Raw genomic sequence first — 25,962 nt, forward strand, 5'->3', positions numbered from 1 at the left:
GGGAGATTGGAGTGTGTGTGAGAGATGTAGAGATTAGGAATGGGAGAAGAGAGAGAGGGAGGTGGGAGTGTGTGTCTGTGAAAGATAGACTAGGGGATGGAGAGGGGAGAGAGAGTAGCAAATGGGAGAGATAGTAGGTGGTGGGAGAGGGAGAGAGAGGGGGGGATGGTGTGTAAGAGAGAGTAGGGGATGGGAAAGAGTGTGAGAGAGTGAGAGAGAGTAGGGGGTGGCAAAGAGAGAATGAGATGGGAGAGAGAGTTAGAGTAGGGGATAGGAGAGAGAGAGAGAGAGAGAGAGAGAGAGAGAGAGAGAGAGAGAGAGAGAGAGAGAGAGAGAGCAGGTAGTGGGCGAGGGAGAGGGAGAGGGAGAGAGAGGGGGGGTGGGCATGTGTAGGGGATTGGAGAGAGTGTGTGAGAGAGTAGGGGGTGGCAGAGAGTACAAGATGGGAGAGAGAGTGAGAGTAGAGGGTGGGAGAGAGTCTGTGTGAGAGTAGGGGATGGGAGAGAGAGAGAGTAAGAGTAGGGGATGGGGGAGAGAGAGTAGACTGGGAGAGAGAGAGAGAGAGTGAGAGAGAGATAGTAGGTGGTGGGAAAGGGAGTGGGAGAGGGAGAGAGAGGGGGCATGGGAGTGTGTGTGAGAGATATAGAGAGTAAGGGATGGGTGAGGGGAGAGACAGTGGGAGAGTAGGGGATGATAGACCTGAGAGAGAGTGAGAGAGAGTAGGGGATGTGAGAGAGTAAGTGGTGGGAGAGGGAGAGCGAGAGAGTGTAGGGGATATAAGAGAGAGTATGGGATGGGAGAGAGAGAATATGCAGTGGGAGAGGGAGAGAGAGGGGGGATGGGAGTGAGAGTGGAGAGAGAGAGAGAGAGAGAGAGAGAGAGAGAGAGAGAGAGAGAGAGAGAGAGAGAGCAAGGGATGGGAGAGGAGAGAGGGTGAGAGTAGGGGATGGGACAGAGAGAGTAGGAGGTGGGAGAGAGAATGAGAAAGAGAGAGTGTAGGGGATAGAAGAGGGGAGAAAGAGTAGGGAGAGAGAGATTAGGAGATGGGAGAGGGGAGAGTGAGTAGGGAGAGGGAGGGAGAGAGGGGAGAGAGAGGAGGGATGGGAGTGTGTGAGATAGAGAGAGTAGGGGATGGGATAGGAGAGAGGGTGAGAGAGAGTAGGCAATGGAAGAGGGAGAGTGAGAGAGAGTATGGGATGGAAGAGGAGAGAGAGTGAGAGAGAGAGAGAGAGAGAGAGAGTAGGGGATGGGAGAGGAGAGAGAGAGTGAGAGAGAGTAGGGGATGGGAGAGGATAGAGAGTGAGAGAGTAGGGCATGGGAGAGAGAGTAAGCAATGGGAGAGGGAGTAGGAGAGGGAGGGTGAGAGAGAGAGTAGGGGATGGAAGAGGAGAGAGAGACTAAGAGAGTAGGGGATGGGAGAGGAGAGAGAGAGTAGGGGGAGAGAGAGAGTAGGAGATGGGGATGGTGGGATAGGGAGAGATTTGTTTTCACATAATGCATACACACTTTATAGTGCATACATGCTATAGTGCATATGCACTTTGTGAAATTACCAAAAAAAGGTCACAAAGCAAGGATTATTCAATTGGACTGAACCCACCAACTCTCTATATGTGGTTTTTATGAAATGCTCACCAAACAAGGCCAAAAATTGGGGCCTCTTCAAATCTAACCAAGAAATAACTTGCAAGACCTGTTAGTTGATCCTACGACATGTTTATGATGATTAATTTGATTTTTTTACATAAAACCATGGCCTCCTTTAGGTAGATCTCCTACTACTATACCTATGGCATCAAATTTGATGCATTTTCATGCACCCAAGCACTCCAAACTTTTCCAATTGAATGATCATTGGTGTAGGGAACAAAGTAAAATAGATAGGTGTCATCCTAGTTCCAAATTAGGAACAAGGTTGTAAAATTATGTAATAAGATCCAAGATGTGAGGTTAATTGGACTCTAGGTGTCATTATAAGCCAGAGTGCCAGATTGAACCAATGGGTAAAAAATAAGCAATATAGGTGATTTTTCAAGGAAAAAAAGATTTTTTTTTTCTTAGAAGGTTATAAAGGTCCCTAGGGTCATTGGGTTAAGTTTTAGATGTTTAGGAATTAAGATCTCAAAAATTGCAAAAGTTGTCAAAGCAAAATTGGAAAAATGTTGACAACTTTGCAATTTTGTTGAAAAACCAAGTGTACATTATAACCACCATTTTAAATCTGGTTATAACTATTGTAACAAAAGCATATATGTATGAGATGATTGTATAGGCCTTAGTGGGTGATGGTTGTACAGATTTGATGTCTTTTGAAGCAATAAAAACTATATTTTCTGCCATTTTTCCTATGTTTTTCTATTGTATGGATGTGTACAGATTCACACATATGAAAATTTGATATTTTCGGATAGATATTTTAAGTTTCTTTCATTTTTATTTGGTTTGAGGTTTTTATCTATTCATTTGTGTAAGATATTGCCATTTTACTGAGGGTTGCCTAGGTAAGCCTATAAATTGACTAGAATGCACTTATGACCCTCTAACTTGCAATCCAATGGTGGGATATTGATGCCATTTGGTGGGAAGAAATTTAGGGGTGTATTCTTACATATAGGAGAGTTTCAATGGTAGAAAATTTGATTTACTACTTTTTCTTGCAAGCCCTAGGTTGAACATCATCATGTGTTCAGCCTGGTGTTGAAAAGAAATTGGTGTGAAACTCTCAAACTCTCTATAATGACCTAGGTGAAGGGTAGAATGGATTTTTTTCATGGTGAGGAAGAGTCCCAAGTGGTTATGCTGATTCTATTACCCCATCTCTTGACACTTGCCTTGGAAAGCTAGCCTAATTAGACCTCTTAGGACTGTGAACCTAGTTGGTGTTTGGCTATGCTAGAGTAGGATCAGCCCAATAGTTTTTAGAATCTTCAAGAGTCTAGAAAATGGTATCCAAAAATGTGTTTTATTTGCCACATTGTTTGGGGAGTTTGGAAGTTAATCTTGGAAAACTAAAAATAGACCTACTAGGTTTTTAAGGCCTAAATTTGGGAAACAGGTCCATTGGTGGTGTGGGAACCCTAAAAGTGGATTAATAATAGTGGGATAGGACTATATATGAAAAAAAAAGTCTTTTTTTGAACCCTTGAAAGCATTTTGCATAATTTTCCCTATTTGGCCTAGTTGAGGGCTAGTGTCCCTAAAGCCTTATTTTGGCCCAAGTTTGCTAAGAACCCTAGGGAGAGGGTAAGACCTTGGAGAAGTGGAGTCCACTTGAAGAGATAGAGGTTAGAATTGATTAAAGGCTTGAAACCTTGTTTGGCATCTTGTAGTGGGTTGGGTGCTACTAGGCACTTAAGAGGGTTTTGGTGGATTAAGGTTGTAGACTCTACACCAATCATCTACATCCTCTGACTAATCCCAGATTAGTATGCATAATTACATCTGATACATGTTAGTAATCCATCCCCAAGTCATAGTTAGAATAGAAAAGGGATGGTTACATCATTTTTCTTGAAGGAAACTGGTGCAGGGCATCAAGGAAAGTGGATCATCAAGTCTAAAATAGACAATAGTCTGAACATATACATGCTAATATACACCATCATAATGATAAATAGGATTAGTAGATGCAGTGTTCCCTCCATGATCTTAGATATTATACCAATCTAGTGGTTTTTACAAAGTTCATATAGACATACAAAGGTATCAAAGGGCCTCTTCAAACACATCACAATATTTCCTATAATTTAATGGAACAATAGACAACCATGGTAGAGTTGTCATCATACTAATAGGAAAAAGCATCGACCTCCAATTTAGGTGTTATACCAAATTTGAAATTGATAAACTGATAGGTGCTTGCAACTTGGTTTATATTTTGGTTTTCATGTTTTTTTTACCTACTTAGGCTAGAATAAACAACCCTTGGATGAGAAGTCCATGGTTGTCAAAGAAACACACCATTTTGTATGCTTAAGGAACATTATGCAATTTGTAAGCAAAAGTTGCTCATTAGGAAAATTTAGAATTTTTAATGTTTTTGGTCAAGAAATCATAGGACTGAGTTTTTTTTAGTTGGTTTTAGGTACATGGAACCTTTTCCAAGTTCTAGAAGTGGAATCATGTGAAAAATGTATAGATTGCACTTTTTGTGCAAAGTTGGATTGTTAAAAGTTGTAAAAGTTGCTCAAATTTGCAACTTAGTGGAAAAAGGGTTATCAAAATTGAAATATTAGTTCTAACCATTAAAATATACATAGAAGACATATATACCTCAATTGTGAGTTCTGGAGAGCATTAATATACGAATTGGAAGATTTTGCAAAGAAAGAAATTTAGTTTTTGAGTCATTTTTATAATTGTTTACACATTACATGAAAGTAAAAAATTTTAGACCAAATGTGAGGATTCTTTAGATCGAGCTTTGAATCAACTTTCTTTTGCTTTTGGTCTTGTCATTCTACATTTTTTCTAACTCAAGTTATTGCATTTTTAGTGAAATTAGATTTTTAAGACAACATTTTGGTGTACACAACAAAACTAGGCTTCTAACTACAATTTATTTGGTTTCAATTTTATGCCCACATGGAAAATGGAACTTAGTAGGGTCCTTTTTAAGAGTCCAAGGTTTCAAGACTGGAGGATGTGTTTTGTGATTTTTTCAATCAAGCCCTAGGTCAAGTACCATGAAGGATTTGACATCTTATAGTGTGTTGATTTGTGAATGGCAAGAGTTTGGGAATAAGTGAAGGGGTGAGCATTTGGAAATAAGTTATTTTAGTGTTTTCAAACCTTTTCCAAGTCATAGAATTTTAATTAAGTGAAAAATGTAAAAATTGCACTTTTTGTGCAAAGTTGCATTGTTGAAAGTTGTAAAAGTTGCTCAAATTTACAACTTAGTGGGAAAAGGGTCATGTGATTGAACTATCTATTCTATTAGCTCCAAGTGGTAGGGTAAACCCTAACCCCAAGCTCATCCCATTACATTGAGTTCTTGAATGTTCTCGGGCATGTCAAACCAAAATGTCCCTAAGGGTCACTAAATGCCATAGTGCAATGGTCTCTAATGGGGCATATCTTAAAGCTCGTGTAAGGTATGGATGTGATTCTAGGTCCTATAGGATTGTGTTGTAGAGGCCTACAAAAACCTCTCTTGCTTTTTGGAGATCTTACTCTATTTTGATTTTGTGATGCCATCTCGAGTGATGTTGAAACTCATAGTGTTGGTTAGTACAAAGTTACCAACTACCAAATCTTCCTCACTATTCATCATGGGATTCAACTGTCTATTCCATTAGCTCTAAGTAGCCCAGTAAACCCTAGTCCCAAGTGAGTCATATCCTTTTTATTGCTTGAATGTTCTCAAGCATGCTAAACCAAAATGTCCTTAAGGGTCACTAAATGCCATAGGGAAGTGATCTTTGATGGGGCATATCTCAGAACTTATGCAAGGTATGGATGTGATTCTAGGTCCTATAGGACCATGTTGCAGAGACCTACAATAACCTCTCTCACCTTTTGTAGATCTTACTCCATTTTTATTTTGCGACACCATCTCGAGTGATGCTAAAACTCATAGTGTTGTTCAGTACAAAGTTGCCAACTACCAAATCTCCCTCACTATTCATCATGGGGTCAAACTATCTATTCTATTAGCTCTAAGTGGCCAGGTAAACCCTAACCCCAAGTTCATCCCATACCATTGATCACTTGAATGTTCTCGGGAATGTCGAAGCAAGATGTCCCTAAGGGTCACTTAATGCCATAGGGAAATGATCTTTGAAAAGACATATCTCAAAGCTCATGCAAGGTATGGATGAGATTCTAGGTCCTATAGGACTGTGTTGCAGAGATCTTCAATAACCTATCTCACTTTTTGGAGATCTTTCTCCATTTTGTTTTTGCAATGCCATCTCAGGTGATGTTGATACTTGTAGTGTTGGCTAGTACAAAGTTGCCAACTACCAAATCTCTGTCACCATTCATCATGGGATCAAAATGTCTATATTGTTAACTCTGGGTGGCTAGGTAAACACTAGCCTCAAGCTTGTCATGTCTCATTGTGCACTTGAATGTTCTCAAGCATGTCGAACCAAAACATGCATGAGGGTCATTAAATGCCATAGGGAAATGATCTTTGATAGCATATATCTTGGAGCTTGTGCGAGGTATGGATGCGATTCTAGGTCCTATAGGATTATGTTATGGAGACCTACAATAACCTCTCTCACCTTTTAGAGATCTTACTCTATTTTAATTTTGTGATGCCATCTCAAGTGATGCTAAAACTCATAGTGTTAGCTAGTACAAAGTTGCCAACTACCAAATCTCCCTCACTATTTGTCATGGGATTAGGTGGCTGAGTAAACCTTAGCCGCAAGCTCCTCCTATCCTTTTCATCACTCAAACATTCTCGGGCATGCTGAAATAAAATGTCCCTAAGGGTCACTAAATGCCATAGGGAAGTGATCTTTGACAAAGCATACCTCAGAGCTTGTGCAAGGTATGGATGCAATTCTAGCTCCTATAGGTCTATATTGTGGAGACCTATAATAACCTCTCTCACCTTTTGGAGATCTTACAACATTTTGATTTTGTGATGCCATCTGGGGTGATGATAAAACTCATAGTGTTGGCCAGTACAAAGTTTTTGATTGCCAAATGTCCCTCACCATTCATCGTGGGATCCAATTTTCTATTCTATTAGCTTGCAATTATTGGGTAAATTCTAGCCCTAAGCTCATCCCATCCTGTTGAGCAGTCAAATGTTCTTGGGCATGCTGAACAAAAACATCCCTAAGGGTCACTAAATGCCATAGGGCAATGATCTTTGATGGGGCATATCTCAGAGCTCATGTGAGGTATAGATGTGATCCTAGGTACTATAGGACTATGTTTGGAGACCTACAATAACCTCTCTCACTTTTCTGAGATCTTACTCCATTTTGATTTTGGGATGCCATCTCAGGTGATGTTGAAACTCGTAGTGTTGGCCAATACAAAGTTGTCAACTGCCAAATCTCCCTCACTATTTGTCATGGGATCAAACTATCTATTTAGTTAGCTCTAGGTCACCAGGTAAACCCTAGCCCCAATTTTTTCCCATCATGTTGAGCACTCAAACATTCTCAAGCATAGAAAACCAAAATGTCCCTAAGGGTCACTAAATGCCATAGCGCAGTGATCTTTGATGGGGCATATCTCAGAGCTCATGCAAGGTATGGATGTGATTCTAGGTCCTATAGGAATGTGTTGTAGAGACCTACAATAACCTCTCTCACTTTTTGGATATCTTACTCCATTTTGATTTTGTGATGCCATTTGGGGTGATGCTGAAACTCATAGTGTTGGCCAGTACAAAGTTGCCAACTGCCAAATCTCCCTCACCATTCATCATGGGATCAAATTGTCTATTCTGTTAGATCCAAGTGATTGGGTAAACCCTAGTCCAAGCTCATGCCATCATGTTGAGAACTCAAACATTCTTGAGCATGCTGAACTAAAACGTCCCTAATGGTCACTAAATGCCATAGGGAAACAATCTTTGATAGGGCATATCTTAAATCTCATGTAAGGTATGGATGCAATTCTAGATCCTATAGGACTATGTTCTGGAGACCTACAATAACCTCTCTCACTTTTTGAAGATCTTACTCCATTTTGATTTTGGGATGCCATCTTGGGTGTTGTTGAAACTCGTAGTGTTGGCCAATACAAAGTTTCCAACTGCCAAATCTCCCTCATTGTTTGTTGTGGGATCAAACTATCTATTCGATTAACTTTAGGTCACTAGGTAAACCCTAGCCCCAACCTTGTCCCATCCTATTGACCACTTGAACATTCTCAAGCACGCCGAACCAAAATGTCTGTAAGGGTCACTTAATGACATAGGGCAGCAATCTTTGATGGGGCATATCTTAGAGCTCATATGAGGTATGGATGTGATTCTAGGTCCTATAGGAATGTGTTGTAGAGACCTACAATAGCCTCTCTAACTTTTTGGAGATTTTACTCCATTTTGATTCTATCATTCCATCTTGGGTGATGTTGAAACTCATAGTGTTGGCCAGTACAAAGTTGTCGACTACCAAATCTCCCTCATCGTTTGTCATGGGATTGAACTATCTATTATTTTAGCTCTAGGTGGCTAGGTAAACCCTATCCCCAAGCTTGTCCCATCCCATTGAGCACTTGAATGTTCTCAGGCATGCCGAATTGAAACATCCCTAAAGATCACTATATGCCATAGGGCAGCGATATTTGATGGGGCATATCTTGGATCTCGTCCAAGGTATGGATGCAATTCTAGGTATTATAGGACTATGTTGTGGAGATCTACAATAACCTCACTCACTTTTTGCAGATCTTACTCCATTTTTATTTTGCAATGCCATCTCAGGTGATGCTAAAACTTGTAGTGTTTGCTTGTACAAAGTTTCCAACTACCAAAATTCTCTCACTTTTCGTCGTGGCATCAAACTATCTATTTTGTTAGCTCTAGGTGGCTAGCTAAACACTAGCCACAAGCCCATCCCATCCCATTAAGCACTCAAATTTTCTCAGGCATGTCAAACTAAAATGTCTCTAAGGGTCACTAAATGCCATAGGGCAGCAATCTTTGACTATGGCAACTAGATATGTCATCCCATCCAATGATTAAGACTCATGATAGAAGGTAAAGGGGTGATCATTAACATCATTTTGAACATGTCATTTTCTTATGGTAATAAGGTAATCCTCAAATCTTTCTACTTCATCCCATGCCCTATTTTGATACTACTTCAACCTTGGGTTTTTCACATTTAATATTCCCCTAACAACAAGGCTTGAAAATTCCTACCAACAAGGCTTCATACTCCATTGTTTTATTCTAGTTTAAAATAATAAGGGAATTTATCACCTTGTGGTGATATCAACACTAGACCAACTGCTATACTATAGGATGAATAGATATAATTTAACTCAATAGCCTATATGGAATCCTTATTATTAAGTTTAGATTCAACAACCTCTTCCCCTCCTAAAATAATGTAGTTAGAAATTTAACACCTAGTGCATAGAATTTGGGCTCGAGGATCTTCTAATGAAAGGAATGTACATAGACTTTCCATTTGGTTGGATTGTCACAATTATCTTACCCACTAGTATAGTATCTTGGGACCAATCCAATTAAAATTTTCCTCCTAGGTCCCTACAAAAACTCTTTCTCAACATGTCATTACTAACTAGGATATTAGGAACCAAAATAGTTATCTTTAGTGTCTTGCCTGGATGAGTGGCTAATGCAAATTGAGAATTTTTTATTTGTTGTACTAGGGGGGCTTTCTTATAATCCATAAAAGACCATCGAACAAAGATTTTAGTTAGGAGGGAGGGGGGTGGATCTAAGGATTTTAGAACATAAAATCCATTGTGTTTTCAGAGGCCCTAGAGTCAATTATACAATTATTGATCTTATGGTTGTGTATGAACATAGAAATATAGAATGGTTTGAGCTTCATATTTAATGAGACATATTTATCATATGAACCAACTTTAACTTGAAATTTAACAATGGAGGAATGAACTACATAATTTTGACTAATTTCTAAAGAGAAAATACTAGTTAATTATTTATCAACAACTTTAGGCACAAATTGATGACCTATGACATATTCAATCAACTTATCCAATTTGTTAGGGTTTGATCTAAGGTACTCATAGGGGGGATTTATTAACTTTTGGATGACTAAAATAGTATGGATTTTTTTAGCAAATGACATTTTGGAGTCATTGAACTTTGAAATTTTTAACCAAAGGTTTGACAAAAATGATGTTTACCTTTGTTTAGCTACTTTGGGCACAATGTATTGTCTTGAGTCTTAAGGATCTATTGGCTTCTTGTTGGAATAGTGCATGAAGGATATTCTGAAATTACCAGGATATTTCCCAATTTTTTTACATCAAATTTATATTCAAGATGAAAATTTAGAGAGTCAACAGACATTTAAGGGTTTCCTACATTTTCAACCATCTCTCAATAGGAATTACCATTGAACTTGGGCAAGATTTCCTTAGCTTCTTTGGGTAGGTTGTTTAGATTAACACTTAAGAGGTAGAAGATCCCCATGGTTGAGCCATTGAAACAATTAGAGTTGAGATAGTGACTTTAGTGGGAAGATTTGTCCAATGTAAAGCTTAATTTTTCCAAATAGTACAGTGAGAGTTGACTGGGTTTCCTTCAAAGGAGATGAAGGTCTACTTTTTTCTTTTCTCCTAGACTTTGTAAGGTTTAATTGGTAAGAAGTTAAGGTCTTGTAATTATTGAAATATATAACCAAGGATACCTTCCCTTTTTTGAGATCTACTATATTTTCTAGAGAATAAAAACTCCAAATTTTCCAACAACAGTTCACAGACTAAGATATTTGGGATTCTTGGTTTCTAGAGGTTATTCAATTTTGTCTTTTTCTTTGTTGTTGTACTTGTCTAAGAAAATCGTCTATATATTTTTCCTCCCTAAGAACTCTACTATCTCTATGCTAATCTTCTTGAGTTCTCCTAGACTGCCAAGCAAGAAAATTTAACTAACTAAGAATATCTTTTTTCTTGTCGTGAAAACCAATATTGGGTTCCAACATAGATATAATATTTTCATGTGCTTTGTAAAGAAGCTTTGAAAAATCCCTAAAACCTATCTCTAACCCATGGAGAAACCTATTTATGCTTGGAGGAACCCTAATCTAGGGTTACCAACTCATTTCTTGTACAATTCCATACTGTTAGAATGTATGCAATGGACTGTGACTATTCTACCATATATTTTACTAGTTTTTAATCTTGTTTGGAGGTAAATCACGTGGCTATTATCATTTTGTTTCATTTTTTTTTTATATTACTGTTTTTTTTTTTTTTTCTATGCATTAGTTATAGTTTGTGACCTAGTTTTGAAAGGTTTTGTAAATTTCTTCAAAGATACCGGTCCACTGCCAATTTCGGAGGTGTATGTCATGAAAGGGTTGTAAGTATTGTCTCCACCATGGAAATTCCATGGTATTTAGGATTTAAAGGCTATAGAACTCAATTTATTATATCATGCAAGCAAGGGCCCTAAAATTGAGTGCAAAGAATCTTAGACCAAGCCCTAGGTGAGCTAGGCAATGCTTCGCTAGGGACTGTCAACAAAGAAAGAGCTCTTGAGAGCAAAGCTTGAAGAATGAAGACTTGCCTTTTTCAGAGATTGAAGAGGGGTATGAGGAGGTTATAAATTGTGAATGATAAGTCTTGATGAAGTGTGGAAGGTGTCTTAAAAGTGGGGACAAAAGGCAACCAAGAAAATCCTACCAAATCCTCAACTTTTAAATTTTTCTTGTATGGCTCGTACACACCCTAAGACCCTAAAAATAATTGAGCATGGGTCCTATGTATCAATTTTTCTTAAGGAAATAGGTGTTGAAAATCTAAGACAAAGGATCTATCAACCCTAGAAATCTAGGTGGAGGCCAAATTAGGGGCTCTCCTTATAGCCCTTCTGTGAAGAAATCTTGAAATCGGGTACAAACCCATTGTTTTTATCCATTCAAGAATAGCAAAAGTCTTCCAATAACACCTTAGGACATCATGGAAACCTTGGTTAGTTTTGGGAGTGCTATGGTATCCTAGTAAACCTATAAAACCTTTTGAGGGATACTATTCCTAGAAGAGTAAGGGAGTGATGCTACAAGTTTGGATCAGATAACTAGTGAGGAAGTTGGGCAAGGTCAAGGGATGTTCAAAGTAGCAAGAGATCCTATAGACCACATAAGCATAAAGAAAACACCAAGATCCACATATAATATGAAAGGTTGCACTGGGACGGGGGTACTTGGGGTACTTAAGGTATGAGTATAGGTACAACTATTTTTTATAATAGGGGATGGGGGTACTTGGGTATGTCAAAATTTATTATTAATTATACTTTTATATTTATAGAAAACCTAAATTTATGAGTCATGACAATGATTTTTCAAATCAAGAATAGTGATAAAGTTTGCAGATGTAATGTATTGCTTTTAGTTTCAGATTTGTTATATGTTTGTAATAATAATTTATGATAAATATTTAGATGCATAACATAGAAGGCGGGCTTTAAACATGAACAAGAAGATCAAAAATCATATAAAAATGACATATTGCAAATGATAAATATTTGGCTTTAACACTGATAAAAAAATTTGTTGATCAATATTGTATCAAAGTTTCAAACTAATTAGGTATTGAATTAAGCTTGATAAACAGATAACAAAGAAGGAAAACTTTAAACATGAACAAGATCATAAATCATATGACAATGACATATTGGAAATCATAAACTTTTTCTTGAATAGTGATAAAGTTTATTGTTAATGGATATTCTATCTATGTTTTGAACTAATTAGGTATTAAATTAAGCTTGATAAACAACAAGCTAATACAAAAACAAAAAACTAGAAAAAAAAATTTGAAATCTCAATCAAGGTCCTTAGCTATGATGCTCTCCACTGAGTAACCGGTAGTTGGGTACGTGGGTACGAGTACCAAGGGTGTGGGTACAAGTACCCATGCAACCTCATAATATATTATGATAACCAATAATGTCATACATGAACAAAAATATAATATATTATGATAAAAAATAATTTCATACATGAATGAACATATAGTATATTATGTTAACCAAAAATTTCATACATGAAGAAACATATAATATAATATGATAACCAATAATGTCATACATGAACAAACATATAATATAAAATGATAACCAATAATGTCATACATTAACAAACACAAAATATATTATGATAAGCAATAATGTCATACATGAACAAACATATCATATATTAACCAATAATTTCACAAGTCTAATAATATCATGCATTAAATAAATTTCATACATCAAATATAAAATGTCATATATACATCAAATGTATATCAAATATGACTACTGACATAAAATCCAACATATATGTCCATTGATGCCTATACATGTGTGTCTATCAACTATATCTTCTCCTTCCCACGAGGGGAAGGAAACAAATCTCTAGATTTCTTTGGTCATCATGTGGAGGGAGATGATGGGGATTATGGGGTCTTCCTCACATGCTTGCTCATCCTCTTATTGAGGCTCTTCTCTAACTCAATCTGATACAAAAAAAGTAGATATGAATCAATAATTATTATACATTGAAATCAAATATATGCACACACAAAATTAATTATTTTCTTACTACCATCAAATAGTCACTCTACAAGTCGACCTCAAAGGCTCATGGATGATCATGTATAAAAAACCCCTACAACAATTCAATCAATATAATCACTTATAAATAACATTAGAAACTTTGATACTAACTATTATAAACAACAACTAAAACTAAGAAAAAAATTTCATACCTCAATCAATAACTCTAAACTACCCATAGCTACAGCCACTCCACAATCAATGGCTTGTCAAAGATGTGGAGGAGTCTTAGATATCAAGAGCTACGTGTCATACAATACATGTTACATGTAAGATGAAACAAATATAATCAAATGAACTAAATTAACATGAAACAAATGTACCTCTACAAATCTCTTATGATGTCTAAGCTCGGAGTCCCTACTAAATGTTGATGGTCCTGTAGAGAAATGATGCACATGCATAAGTTCTTTTGTCAATCCTTGATATGATTACTTAGTGTGTGTGTGTGTGTATATATATATGATTAAATCGATACATACCTCTAGACTCATCGATGAGACAAAAAATGGGGTCGGGGGATTGCTACTAGGGTTGCCAAAACTCTAACCCTAAAGTTTGAATAATTCCAATACGTGCTAATTAATTAGTCATTCACTATACATATGAAATGTGATCAAATTAGTTTATTATAATTTTAATTTACCTATGTGTTAATGCCAAATGTCTCATTCAAGAACTAATCGGTAACTAGCCCATCATCTACACCATCTCTAGCATGATTGTCAAATGTGCATAAGGATCCACATGATGTGCACATGTAACTGCATTTCACAGAAGGCTCCTCCTCCACTAATGGACTTGTGCAATGAATGAGGTTCTACATCAAAGCATTAATAGTCACCAAAGTGTTGGCCTCTACATGTTCCTTCACAACTAAAGGAATAGTCACATGCTAACCTTGTAGCTTGACCATAAATGCCCTAACTACATTAGGATCACAACATGCCTCTAGCCTCTGAAATGATGACCCCCCACCTCTACCCTGATATTCTAATATATCAAAATAATTGGGGATCTCCCCAAGGACAAACTCACAATTCAATTTCCTTAAGAAATACATTAGGACCTCATGATTATTACAGGAACGGGCATTAAAAACCATCCACCATCTATCCCAAAAATTATTTCTAATACCATATTGTATACACCAATGGATGGGGAATCATTTAGTTGTCTCTCTAATAGTATTTTGTTCACCAGGCTTTCTAAACAATACACAAATGCTACCCTTTTCTATATCTTTTATTTTTTACATCTTGATATGATATCTTTTTTGCATAATATCTTTTTTGTTCATCCCTCTTAAATCACCAAATATCCAACTAACCACTAACACAAGCTATGTAGGTCATAATGGACTCAAGGGAGGATGCTAATTGAGCTCTTATTTGATTGGTTTGTCCACAAGATTTCAACCTACCAATCAGTACTTTTGTTTCATTTTTTCCTCTTTCTATTTCATTTATTATGTTGTTTTGTGTTCTAGGAGGAGGTCTTCTAATCGATGCAGGTTGTAGAATTTCTTGTTCTTATTGTGGAAGGTTTTAATTCTCATCTTGTTAAGGGTATTGGTTTGGATCTTGTTGAGGGTTTTGGTTTTGATCTTGTTGGGGATTTGTTGATTCATTATTCACATTTCTTGATAAAAAACCAATTGCAATCTAAATAAATAAACAAATTTAAAGTGAAATTGAAAAAACCCTATAAAACAATACAAAAACATATAAAACAATGGAAAAAGAAGGGTAGACAACAAAAAACATGATCACAATCTCGAACTTCGATGACAAGGAGGCATATTGATGAGGCAAGTGGCAAAAATCTTCAATTTGTTAAATTTGCATATGCACTGTAAGGAGAGAAAGTTGCAAAATGATGAAAAAATGAATGGGCTATAGGTTTGCAGCCCATTTATAATATTTTGGGGTTTTAAAAAGTGCATACACGCTATAGCCCGTATGCACTATTCAAAGTTAGAAAAAAATGGGTGTCATCTTTTTGGCACCACATCTTAATGCACTTACCTTGTTAGCAATTCTTTGTACCTCTAATTTCTTCTCTTCTAGTTTGTTGGTCAATGTCCCTTTGTCATATTCAATAAGGAATTTGTCTTCGTCAACTTTCATTTTTTGCTCGGTCACCTCACATAGCAATACTGATTGGACTTCTTGTTCTATCTTAAGATTTCTAACCTCTTTAGTTAGGGCACCATTCCTTTCTATTAGATCTACAACCACTGCATCAAACTCACTTGAGTTTCCATCTATAAAAAATTTAGTAGTGTCTTCCTCTTGGTAGCCTCTATCATTTTCCTCAATAGCTATCTCTTTCCTTCTCTTTAGTGAGCACTTCAAATCATCTGTTGCTTCATTGAGTTGGTGTAGGACAAGCTAGATTTCAATCTTTTGGTTCTCAATGACTTTTCCCAACCTATAAAATTCAATCTTCAAGATCTTTCCTCAAAGTTGGAAAGCTTTCCTTTTCAGAGAACAAGGCTATAATACCAATTGTTAGAAATAACAATTAGGAAAGTGAACTCTAAGAGGGGACCAAGGGAGGGGAGAGTGAATCGGTACTTCAAGACTCTAACAATTAAAACATTCATCACACATCAATCTCACAATTTTCATGTAAACTAAAATACTAGACTAATTATATTTGTCCATAGCATGAAATAAATAACACATATGACACAAGATATTTGGTTACCTAGAAACCCTCCAATGAAAAGGTAAAACTAGGGTTAGGATGACACCCACAAATCTTCACTATTGTAGTTGTAAAGTGTAGCCAATTAAGATTACAATAAGTTTGGTCATAAACTATGATCTACCCTATGAAAGGTCTCCTCTGTTAAAGGCTTACAAAGACTATTAAATCTTACCATGTTAAAGGATTTCAACACCTTGCCAAAAATGTGGCTGGTTTAAGGACTTCAACTTATGATAAAGTAAGAACCTTATTAAATTATTTACAAAAGTTTGCCAGGACTACTCGGTTAAGAGATTTTTATTGATTCACCTTTTAGAATGTTCAACCTTGATCCTTTGGTTAGCACTAGTCTAATATCAGATCTTCTCTTTCTTCATGTATACTTGATCCTCCTGATTAGATGTATCACTTCTATCCTCTCCCTACTTTTCTCAATTGTCTTTAATTGATTCCACAATTCATATCTTTCTCACAACTCTTTAGTCACCATGAATTCTCTATCAACGCATGCAAACTTCTTTCTTCACACAACTCTTCAGGGTTTGCCCTCCTTATGAAGACTTAGGTGACCTAAGGTTAGGTAGGAATCAACAGTTGTGATTCATCCATTTTACCACTTAATTCATCTCTTTATCTAATTGGTTGCATGTATTGCATAGAGATCCTCAATGTAGATTCATTCTTATCTTCTGGAATTGTAAAAGAATCCTTAAGTTGGCCCAAAAATAGTTTGCATGTGTGTTTGTGCCATTACAAACAACTATGTTCAAAACTATTTACTCGGCACTTGAAGCCTTTGATGCTCAACATCCGCTATATCTTCAATGTTGTAACACAACCTCTAAATGACTTGACATTCAATGTACACTTGGCATCCAAATCACTAGAAATGTACTATCTTGCTTATCACTAGAGTGAATCAACATTAACTATTTTCTCGACACATACTATATATCTTGCTCGGTATGCATTATCTAACATATGGATTATCTAACATCTTATGCTAGGCATACACTACTTGCTTAGCATGCACTAAGTATTGTTAAGTAATGAATTAAGCGTATTGTCACGCATACATGGCAAAATAAAAGTGAGATCAATAATTATCTAATATGGTTTTATTCAAATTAATAATTTTAAAAAAATTAAATATTCATTCAATCATATTAATTTATTTATTTTCTAATTATCTAATATGATTATATTCTTATTGAAAATGTTATAACTATTTTTTATTTGTTATAATTAATTCTAATTAAAAATTAAAGAATATGGTATTAAATAAAAAAAATTTCAAATAAGTTAATGAAAATTATATAAAATTATTTTAAAAATTGGTAAGAGGCCGAAGACCAAACTCATTATTATGTGATGTGATTAATTATTATTATTTATTAAGCTTGTGTAGAGTCAAACCCAAGACCTCTCAAAAAAGAGGCTCACAATTTACTATTGTATTATAGGCTCTTGCCTAAAAATTATATAAAATTATTGTTATTATCTAAATTTAGAAAATATTGAAAATTGCTCTTATGATTAATTTAACTAAAGTTTTATACAGTTTAAAAAGTACATTTAAAATGGTTCTTAATAAAAAATATTGAAAGCTTGAAAATAACTTTTGAAATTTATGAAGACATGATTTTTACAATTAAAACTAACATTAGAATTTATTTTTCTATAAAATCTAAAAGAAATCTTCTCAATAATAATCTCTTTTAATATTAGAATTTTTAAATTATGCATTCTAATAGAAAAGTTATACAATGTGATATTGGGTGAAATAAATATATATGATACATTTTAAAAATCCTGCACATAAATTTCCTTCATATTAACTATCATCTTTAATTGTAATATATATTAAAAACAATAAATAGATATCTAAAACTAATTCTTTGAATTACCTTCTTTCAAAAATAAAATTTATTGAAGATTTTAATTAAATGAAAATAATGTAAGATATTATAGTGTATACTATAAAACATATATTTATTATAAAAAATTTATTTTAATATAATTTTTTATTTTTACTTTGTTACTATCTTATATATTAAACTTTTAATATCTACTACTAATATGTAACCAATATATTTCTATTATAATTATATATGAATTGACTTGAATATTTATATTATAAATACTAATTTGCTAATATTTAATATTAATTAAATAATTATAAATATTTTTTATTTTTAACAATATTTTAAATAATGTTTAATTTATATTTGTCTTTATTTTTAAAAAAATATAATATAAATTATAATTAATGTATATAAAATAATAATTTATAATTGTTAAAATAAAATTAATGACTATTTTACATAATAACAAAATAAAAAATTTAGCTAATAGTGGCATATTATGATGGTTAAGTTGTTGAGTTGTTATCCTTTCCGTCAATGTTCAAATTTAATGGGGATGAGATCCCCTGTTTGTGGCCTCACTGGTTCATAGCTCCAGGTCAAAGCATTTACCCCTCTTTAAATATATATATATATATGTTCAAATCTAATGGGGATGAGATCCCCTATTTGTGGCCTCACTAGTTCATAGCTCCAAGTCAAAGCGTTTACCCCTCTTTAAATATATATATATATATATATATAATTTAATTCAACCAAGGAAAAAGATTATAATATATTAACCAAAAAATGCATTTTGAAAGTGAGAACAAGGTTTCCAAGTTCTCTTGTCATCACCAAATAAAAAAGAATTATTGGTGAGCTAAAGTCATGCCTTTTGAAAGTGAGAACATAAAAATAGAATATGAATAGAGTAAGTACCAAGTACATGATGTAAATATTTTTGGTTTGAATGATAAATTAGTCGTATTTGAAATTTTTAAATATGTAGTGCAACTAGAGAAAAAAATAGTTAAAATAACTTCTATATTTTAAAATAGTGATTAAGCATGATTGTTGAAAGAGGGTAAAAATCTATATACTATGCCAAGAGTGTATTATATATATATATAAGTATATATAAGCTAGTAGTAGTCGAGAGTAATCCTTCTTGAGGTGCCTATTTTTCATCAAATTCTAACCCACATAAAAAGAAACCTTGGGATTTTATGAAAAATAGAAATAATTGTCTTCTATTTTATATTTGATCTAGTTTTGAAATCTATCACTCATACCTACACCTCACATATTTTAAAATATAAATATAAATTTTTATTTGTTGAAAAAAGATTTTATCATGTCTTATATTTCAACGGTGGGTCCTATCTACCATTATGGAAAGAATAAATTAAAATATAGTCAATTGAAAATGATAATTTCTATTTAGAACATAAATAATAATAAATACAAATTTAAATAATCAAATAATTCGATAATAAATTCAAAAGTATTATTAACAAATCAAAATGAAAGATAAGCAAATGTGGTCTATTTTTTAATTTTCTCCAACAATATCAAATTTAAATTTAAATAATAAATTCAGAAGTATTATTAATAAATCAAAATGAAATATAAGCAAATGTGGTCTTTCTTTTTATTTTCTCCAATAATAAGTGTATATTTTAGTAAGTTTCTAAATCAAATTTGATTTGTTTAAACTTAGAAATTAATAAATTTTATTAATGATGAAAAGTTTAATTAATTATTTTTTTAATAAATTAATATGTTAATAAAAGAGATTTTTCTTTTAAATCTTGAAGTTTTAGAAAAAAATATCATTAATATTATGCCTAACTCTTATTATTATTATTATTATTTGGGCAAAAGCCTACAACACAATGGTAACTTATGAGCTTCTCATGTGGGAGGTCTTGAATTCGAATCTACCTTCACTTAACGTATAATAATAATTAATTCCAAAAAAATAAAAATTATCTAGGCTTCGGCCGTTTACTGATAAAAAAAAGAAAAAAAACTTTTTTATTTTTTTATTTGAAATGATTTTCTAGGCCTATTATTTCAGCCCTTTTTTTTTTTGGAAATGTTATTTATTATTGTCCCCTATTTTTCGAGCCTATAATGTCGGGCTCATTATTATGGAATAACAAAATACATTTCATATGTAACCACCTTCCATTCTTTTTTCTTTACATGAAAGATTCCTTGGCATATTCCCATCATTGTTGCCATTGTACATGTCTCTCAGCATAAAAATCAAAATGAAAGACAAGTAAATGTGGTCTGGCTTTTTATTTTCTCCAATAATAAGTGTATATTTTAGTAAGTTTCTCAATCAAATTTGATTGGTTTAAAGTTAAAAATTAATAAATTTTATTCGTAACAAAAAGTTTAATTAATTAGTTTTTGAATAAATTAATATGTTAATAAAAGATAATTGTGTTTTAAATCTTAAAGTTTTAGAAAAAGGGTCATTAATATGGAGTCTAAGTTTTTATTATTTTTTATTTGAAATGATTTTCTAGGCCTATTATTTTGGCACTATTTTTCTAGGAATATTATTTCTGATTATCTCCTTTTTTTTGGGCCTATTATGTTGGGCCCATTATTATGGAATAACAAAAGATATTTCATATGTAACCACCTTCCATTCTTTTTTCTTTACATGAAAGATTCTTTGGCATATTCTAATTGTTGTTGCCATTGTATATGCCTCTCAACATAATTAAATTTTATTTAGGTTAGGGTTATAACTATAATATAACACACACACACACACACACACACACACACACACACACACACACATATATAACCCCTTCCCCCCCCCCCCCCTCTCCCCTTATTTCACCATTGTATTGCTTTTTCTAACCCTATCTCTAAGCGCTCTCTCTCTTTCTATTGAAAAATTAATATGGTCCCTTGTCTCTCTCTAGATATGCCCTCTAATAAACCTCTCTTTCTCCCCCATTATTTCACTATTATCCCTCTCTCTAGATATGTTGTCTACTATCTATCTCCCTTTTTCTCCCTCTCTCTTTTAGCCTTTCCCAACTCTCTATCAATCTCTCCCTCCCTCCCCTACCCCTTCCCTCACCTCTTTATATAACTCTCTCTCAATCTCTCCCTCCCTCCCCTAACCATTTCTATCACCTCTCTATATATGATCCCTAATCACCCCCTCCTCTCTCTCTCTCTCTCTCACACACACACACACACACATTATGCCCTCTAATAAACCTCTCTTCTGCTGTAATTTCACTATTATCCCTCTCTCTCTAAGTATTTTTTCTAATATTTATCTCCCTTTCTCTCCCTCTCTTTTACCCCTTCCTCACTCTCTCTCTTCCACCCATATGTCACTCTACTCCCCATTCTATTAGAAATATTATATAAGATTTTCTCTCTATTCCTCTACCCAATTCTCCCTCTATCCTCACTCTCTATTAAAAACATAATCTCTCTCTCTCCTCTCTCTCTTTCTCTCTCTCTCTCTCACTCTATATATATATGTTTTCTAATATCTATCTCCCTTTCTCTCCCTCTCTTTTACCCCTTCCTCCCCCTCTCTCTCTTGCCCCTTTATTTCACCATCATATCACTCTCTCTAACTCTATCTCTAAGTTCTCTCTATTAGGATTAAACCATGGATATAAATAATAATTATATGTAAATATAACCAATAATAGAAAAATAATAGATCACACATAAAAGAACACAAGACAACAAGATTTAAAGTGGTTCACCCAATCCTTGGGCTACATCCACCAAACAGCAAGTCCAATATTTTTATGATTCGGTGATTACAACCTGATTACAATCTGTAATACCTTACAGCTCAATACCACCGCAAGAACCAATTTTTCATCGCACCTTATTAAACAATCCCTAACCATAAGCCCTTTAATACAAGTATTTTAACCAATTTAGGGTTATAATTAATAATTACATGTCAGCCCAAAATCTCGATAAAATAGGGACCAAAATTATTTTTTTTGGGCCGATGCCCTGAACCCCAAAGAATTTATGAAGTATATACAGTACTTTCCTAATCAGTCACCACAATCTAACAATCTCCGACTTGGGGACTGATCAGGCTCCACACTAAACAACAATCTCCCACTTGGAGACTGATCCTATAGAAATACCACTACACATGGGGCTCCCACTAGATAACACCACCTTGGGCTCTACTATTTTTTTATTTATATTTAGTCTAGAAGACCAACCGAAGCTAAAGAGGAGTTCAGCTTCTCCCTTATTACTACCTTTGTTAACATATCTGCTAGATTGTCATTGGTAGGTATATTCTCCAGCTTTAACTATCCATCCTCCAAAACTGACTGAATGAAATGGTACCACAATTGTATGTGTTTGGTCTTTGAATACAGAGCTAAATTCTTTGCAAGATGAATGGCACTCTGACTATTTGTGAACAACTAATTATCCTTCTGAGCATGTACCAATTCTTGCAAGAAGAACTAAAGCCATATCATCTCCTTGGCCCCTTTGTAGCAGTGACATACTCTACCTCTATAGTGGATAAAGTATTAACCTTTTGTAACCTAGAAACCCAGCTCACGGCTGCCCCACCAATAGTAAATATGTAACCTGTAGTACTCTACCTGGTATCAATATCCCCTGCCAAATCTAAGTCAACATAGCCTTGTAAATTAGTAGTAGAGCCCCAAAGGTGTAAACACTTATTGGATGTTCCTCTCAAATATCTGAGAATCCATTTGATTGCATTCCAATGCTCGATTCTGGGATGACTCATATAACTGCTAACAACTCCCACTGCATGTGCAATATCTAACCTAGTACATACCATAGCATACATCAAGCTTCCTATGGCTGAAGCATAGGGTACCTTGGACATCTTATCCTCCTCTTCCTATGTCTTGGGACACATCTCCTTAGTCAACTTCAAATGACCAAGTAAAGGTGTGCTGACATCTTTAGCATTCTCCATAGAGAAATGTTGCAACACCTTCTCAACATAATCAGCCTGAGATAGCATCAATGTTCTATTTTTCCTATCTCTACGAATCTTCATACCAAGGATTTGTTTTGCTGCCCCAAAATATTTCATATAAAATGCATGCGCTAATTGGCATTTCAGCCCCTTAATGTGATCCATGTTAGACACAACTACAAGCATATCATCAACATATAAACATAAAATAATGTAGCTATCATCATCCAACCTTTTAAAGTAGACACAGTGATCTGAATGACACCTACTGTAACCATGCTCATGCATAAAACTATCAAATTTTAGATACCATTGCCAAGGTGCTTGCTTCAAGCTATATAAACTTTTCTTTAATTTTCACACTAAGTTCTCCTTACCTTTGACTGCAAATCCTTGTGGCTGAGCCATATATATCTCTTCATCCAAATCACCATGAAGGAAGGTTGTTTTAACATCCAGCTACTCTAAATGCAAATCTTTAGTAGCCACTAGACTTAAAATAGTATGGATAGAAGTCATTTTAAGAATAGGAGAAAATATCTCATCAAAATCAATTCCCTTTTTTGTGCAAATCCTTTTACAACTAACCTAGCTTTAAATCTTTTCTTACCTCCATTCTCTTCTTTTAATCTATAAACCCACTTATTCTATAAAGCCTTTTTACCTATAGGAAACTTCCAATAATCCCATGTCTTATTCTTCAACAAAGATTCCATTTCATCTTTCATTGCAGATTCCCACTGAATCTTAGTATCCACTTGCATACCTTCATCATAACTTTCAGGTTCACCAGCATTAGTAAGTAAAATAGAATACAAAGAGGGAGAGAATTTTTCTAGAGGTCCAATTTTCCTTGTTGACCATATAATATTCATAGGTGTGTGTGGTATTTGTTGTTGCATTTGTTGCACATCATGAGGAATGGATGGAACATCAGCTTTTGGAGTATCATCCAACACTACATAATCATCTTCTTTCTTCTCATGTTGCTACAACAAATCTTTGTACAACACTTTCTCATTGAATATGACATCCTTGCTTCTTAAAATTTTATGATTTTCAAAATCCCAAAGCCTATAACCAAACTCATTAATGCCATATCCAAAAAATACACATTTCTTTGACTTAGCTTCTAGCTTGGTTCTATTTTCAAAATCTATGTGAGAAAATGCTTCACAGCCGAAGTCTTTGAGAAAAGAATAACTCACCTTCTTACAAGTTCATGCCTCCTCTGGAATACCATAGCCCAAAGGAGTAGAGGGACCTTTATTAATCATATATACAGTAGTATTGATAGCCTCCGCCCACATGTGTAAGGGCAACCTAGCATGCAACCTCATGCTCTATGCATGTTCCATTATAGTCCTGTTCATGCATTTAGCCACTCCATTTTCCTGTGGAATCCTTGGAATAATTTTTTGTCTATGAATACCATTAGTGGAGCAATAATCTTCAAATTCATGACTGCAATACTCACCACCATTATCAGATCTGAGACATTTTAAATTTTTACCAATCTCATTTTCAACCAAGCATTTCCATTTCTTAAAAGTTTGAAATACATCAAATTTCTATCTAAGGAAATAAACCCATACTTTTCTAGTTGCGTCATCAATAAATGTAACATAGTAATGAGAGCCACCAAGGGAAGATACCTGAGCTAGTCCCCATACATTGATATGCACAAGCTCTAATTTCTTCCTTTTATTTTCCTTCCTAGTCTTTGCAAAACTCACTCTCTTTTGTTTTCCATACACACAACTTTCACAGAAATCCATATTAACACATTTTAGACTTGGTAAAACTTTCTTTGAATGAAGTACTTTCATACCTTTCTCACTCATGTGCCCAAGTCTATTGTGCCATAGCATTGTATCAGAATCTACAATAGCTATTTGTTCTCCCTACTCAACTGCAACAATTGTTTTTGAACATTCATTTTTCTTTGAAAAAATTAAAGTAGAAGGAACAATATGACCTATACAAAGATATAAGGTGCCTACTTTCACACCTTTTGCTACTACAAGGGAACCTTTTGAAACCTTCCAATTTTTATCATTAAAAGTAACTACACAACCCTCATCACCGAGTTGCCTTGCTGAGATTAAATTCCTACTCAGCCTTGGAACATGTCTTACCTCAAGTAGTAGCCAATGATTCCCATTCTACAACTTAATCTTAATTTTTCCCTTTCCAACAATCTGACAGGCTTCATTATCCCCCAAATAAACAAGACCAAAATCTCCTTGGACATAATCAGTGAAATAACCTCTATGAGGTGTAGCATGAAATGAAGCACTAGAATCTAAAACTCATGAATTATCAACACTTTCTAAAGACAAAAGCAAAGCATCCTCTTTGGATTTTTTACTTACCACATTTGCCTCCTTGTCTCCATCAGATTTATCTCCTTCATTTTTCTTTCGATTCCAGCAATCTTTCTTTTTGTGCCCTGGTTTCCCATAGTACCAACAGTCATTTGTTCCTCTCAATTGAGACCTCCTCCCCTTTGAGTTTCCTCTTGATTTCCCACGATTTCCAGAATTACTTCATCTCTCAGTCATTCTACCTCTGCTTTGTGCATTCAAAGTACTTCCTGATGTAGATACACCTGAGATTTTCCTACGATTTTCCTCACTCAAAATAATACCCATCACATCATCATATTTTAGGGTACTAGATCCAAGAATAGAATTATTTACAGCCATTACCAAGTCATTCCATCTTTCAAGCAAAGAACACAAAATCAAGAGAGCCCTGATTTCTTCTTTTAAAATTGATACCCACAGAAGATAACTTACCAGTAATAGTATTAAACTCATTTAAATGATTTGTTACAGATCCACCTTCTGCCATTTGCATATTAAATAAATGCTTCATAAGAAATACGTTGTTTGAAGTAGAGGACTTTTCATACAAGGTCGCTAGGGTTTTCATCAATTCTTCTGTTGTCTTTGCTTTTGTAATATTAAATGCCACTAATGGTGCTAGGCATAATCAAATGCTTCCAAGTGACTTTCTATCTAGAAGATCCCATTCATCATTTGACATAGATCCTTTATTCTTGGCTTTACCTTCCAACGGCTTCTATAAATCCTTTTGATACAGATAGTCTTCCATTTGCATCTTCCATAACTAGAAGTTCTACCCATTAAACCCATTGACCCTCA

The sequence above is a fragment of the Cupressus sempervirens genome, chromosome 3, assembly GCF_028749045.1.
Source record: "Cupressus sempervirens isolate cs-2001-9-10 chromosome 3, ASM2874904v1, whole genome shotgun sequence".
In the NCBI taxonomy this organism is placed as follows: domain Eukaryota; kingdom Viridiplantae; phylum Streptophyta; class Pinopsida; order Cupressales; family Cupressaceae; genus Cupressus; species Cupressus sempervirens.